At 39.3% G+C, this 3,912-nt stretch overlaps 1 pseudogene; it reads right to left on the bottom strand.

The window, feature by feature from the left end:
- Positions 1 to 1,391: 1,391 nt before the first annotated feature.
- On the bottom strand, positions 1,392 to 2,161 carry LOC122802382 (annotated as a pseudogene).
- Positions 2,162 to 3,912: the final 1,751 nt, after the last annotated feature.

Raw genomic sequence — 3,912 nt, 5'->3', positions numbered from 1 at the left:
CATTTTGGGTGAAAGAAAAGAAGAGAGACAGACAGAAAGAGAGGAAAAAACTGACATTGAGGAAACATGAAAGGATAGGTAGGTAATGTTTTGAATTACAAATCTGAGACATTTAGACATAAAAAGGGGCAAACAGGTATGGTTCTGAATTACAAACTCAGGGTGTTTAGTGATATAACATGCTGTTGTTATATTATTGCATCAGCCTAGGAGGAAGGACATTTCCTTTCAAATGAATTTGTCCCAAAAAATAATTACTAAAAGGAATATTATGTCAGAAAAGGACTAAATGTGTAATTGTTTATTACAATTTAAAATATCTAAAATTAAAAAAAAATGTTTTCGGTTTGATATTCAGTGGATTTGAATATATTCTGTGTCTAGGTCATATAAAAAAGTTAATTTATAATGTCCACATCTCCCACCAAGGGTTTTTCCATTTACTGGTAGTCCATTGCCTTGCTGAACTCATCTTTCACATTTTAGAAAGAAAGGCACAATGTAATTAATGATTAAGTACTCACTGTTAATGAGCAGCAAACAGGGATATACCAGTTGGATGAACATATCATTTACCATTTTTCTGATAGCTATAAAAAAACTTTAGTTGATCATATTGTTATAATGGCTGCTGTTGCACTTCTTCCACTTAAATGATCATAACGATGCATAGTATGAATCTCAGTTAAGTTAAGTTTTCACTGAATGATGGTAAGGTTTTCCAGCACTGTACAATGAATTGTCTCATTATTGATACTGTCATTTCAGGATATTGTCATCCCAGAGCTGAACCATCAAACTACCAAGCTATTTAGACAAATGCTGTGAGCACAGGATCTAGTGCTATTCAGACATAGTGAAGGAAACAAAATTATTGTTTTTGTTTTCTTGCTAAACTATCTATGTTATACAAAAAATCATAATATTAGAGAACCTTTGAACAGAAATGTTATTACTGTTACATTTTCATCTTTGTCAATCTCTTTTACTTAAACACACACACACACACGCGCACACATGCACACACACACACACACACACACACACACACACACACACACACACACACACACACACACACACACACACACAGCTCCTAGATAGACTCATGGGCAGGCCTCATGCATTGTGCACAATATCTTATGAGTGATGAAAAGTACTTAGGGGGTTTTAATAAAAGCTAATTAGGGGAAACCTAAGTGCTGATTATCAGGTCTCATGCCAGGGAGTAAGAGCAGACAGTGCTGGAAGATAAACAGAAGGGGCAGAAGGTTAAGCAACAATTATACAAATGATGCATAGCTATTATGTTTTGGGGTGAGGGGAGCAGAAATACTGTAATAGAATTACTCAGCCAATGTAAGATGTGCAGATAAAACCCCAAGGAAAACTCAGAAGACAAGTCTTATGAGATGCTGATGGCACTGCTCCAAATAAATGGCTCTTCCTCCACCCCCAATGCCACTATCGTGCCTTGAGCTCAGATGGTTGGGACTCATTACAGGCATAATGCACAACACTGAAAAAATACCAGTATGAACCATGAGTTTCTCAGATTTGTACATGTTCTCTCCAACAGTATTCATGGTCTTATGGATAAGAAAAAGTGCAACAAAGCCAGAGAGAATGAAAGATGTACATATTATAAGACAACATGAAAAAGGAATAAGCACAAAACCAGTCAAAGTTTTGACATCCATGCTGCTCACATACCATAACCCTGTCAGTTTATCTCCAGCAACTCTTCCAATAATGAGGGTGATAACTGTCTGGGAATGGCCCATGCTACTTAATGGAAATAACCACTATTGGCTTCAATAGCTTTGGGCCCCATTTTTCCCAGCAGGTAAAAACCACATTAATGTTAAAATCACCCACCAAAATGAGCTTGCCATTCCAAAGTAGTACAAGATAAGGAAGACTATGGTTCAGTTTGTGCTTTATAGCCCCTCCTGAATAACATAAAGCTGTCTACTGTCTCTGTCACAAGCTATACTGTCTGTTTCAGCAAAGAGTTGAATTATATAATCAAGTACATGTAGCAGCACATGGGAAGAAAGATGATTGGCCTTTCAGGATATTGGATGCATTGTGGATCAATAAGAAAGCTAAGCACTGTAAAAGAACTAGCAAAAAAGCACAAAATGCACCAGACTGCAACCCAAATTGTTCATAGGTTCATAGGTTCATACGTGTGTACTAGGGTAATGGCCCTAGAGCCTTTACAAGCCTAGCCCATAGGATTACCCTGGCATTGTGCCACCCGACCTTAGTTCCTAGTGCCTCTATCGAGTAAAGCCACTGGAGTGATCCCTGGGGTGAATTTTCTATTTCCCATACACTCATCAAGATTTCTCTTGAAGAGTGCAAGTGAGATGCTCTGCTTGACATGTATGGGAAGTCTATTCCATAGCATGGGCAGTCTCTGGGTTATGAACCTGTTCCTCCAGCACGTTCTGTTGATTGTGGTAATGAGGTTGAGGTCTCTGGAGCGTATGGTGTGGAGGGATTGGAATTTCTTCAGAGCTGGGTCAGACATGGCTTTGTAAGTCAAGCAGAGATCACCTCTAAGTAGACGATATGAGACAGAGAATAGTTGGAGTTTTTTTAGTCTGTCTATATAGAACAAATGTTTAAGGCCTAGGATCCTCTTTGTGAGGTACTTCAAAGCTCTTGTCCTCCTTGCTCCAATACACATATACCATATGTTTCTACATGGTGGAACTTCCCTTTATTTTCATAAGTCCCTTCACTGGGATGATTCTTTTATGGAAGTTTGTGTCCAGTACTTGGTGTCTGCAGCTTGAATATGGGTGGCAACATGACTGACCCCTTAGGAGGCTCCTGCAATCCTCAATTCATTGTTGGGTGCTTCCATGTAAAGATAAATAGGATTGTTTTTATTGGGCAGCTTTTTTTAGTCGAAAGACTCAAGTGGCCTAAAACTGAACTCTTCCATAATGGGGGAACATTTCAGCCTGGCCTTCTCACAAATGACACAACAAGCTGGAATGGGAGTGGATACTTGCTCCATGCACACAACATAAAACAAGCAAAGAAGAATGTTAAGTGGCTGTGGCAACCATACTTCACTGGATGGGTGAACTCATGCAGCTTGATGGCAGCTTCCCTTTGATCGTTCTGCACCCATCAAGTTAGACATCCTTGTCATGTTGTTAGTGATGTCCCTGCATATTGGAATCTTAGGAGGGTGACATTTATTATCATCTGGGTGCTCAGGATCCATAGAGCTCAGTGCAGTGCAGAAACAGATTGCATAGAAACAGGAAAGCACTTGTTCTTGCCTGTATTAATCTCATACTTGCCAGAGGTGGACATCTCTGCTGCTTGCTGTCATCCTTAGTTCTATCAAGGGAGCTTGTCCAGCATATTGTTAAGTAAATGTGAAATGTAGAATCTCTCAGCTTTGGCTGAATTTAACACTGAAGGCTCTTATTCACTGACAGTTCAAACCACAAACATTCTAGGATGTTGTGTACGTAGGGAAGAACTGTGGTGTCAGTTGCTGGTGTGAAGTCGCAGTCTGATTCCTCTATCATTATTCAAATTATGCTCGCTCTTCCTCTAAGATGTGTCTCTGTCTTTTGCACAAATTTTTTTCAGAGATTATAGCATCCTGCAGAGATAAGACACTTTTTCAAGGAACACAAAGTCCATTTATTCAATGGCAACTGCTTCGCATTTTTGAAACTAGACAAAGACACTTTGACAGTGTTTGCTTTTGCTCCAGATTACTTTATTTTTCCCCTTCATGGATCCAGTACTAGACATCAAAGTTCAGGGTCTCTCTTTGGTCATGCTGTCTGCCTTTTGATTGCTTGATACTGGTCAGCATCTCCGAGACAATTTCAAAGTTGATTTGAAGTTAGTTTAGTATTCAGCAGCAAACAA

The sequence above is a fragment of the Protopterus annectens genome, chromosome 5.part0, assembly GCF_019279795.1.
Source record: "Protopterus annectens isolate FY-2018-M chromosome 5.part0, PAN1.0, whole genome shotgun sequence".
Lineage (NCBI taxonomy): Eukaryota > Metazoa > Chordata > Ceratodontiformes > Protopteridae > Protopterus > Protopterus annectens.
Note: the sequence above shows the minus strand (reverse complement) of the source record. Positions and strands in the feature narration are given on the sequence as shown.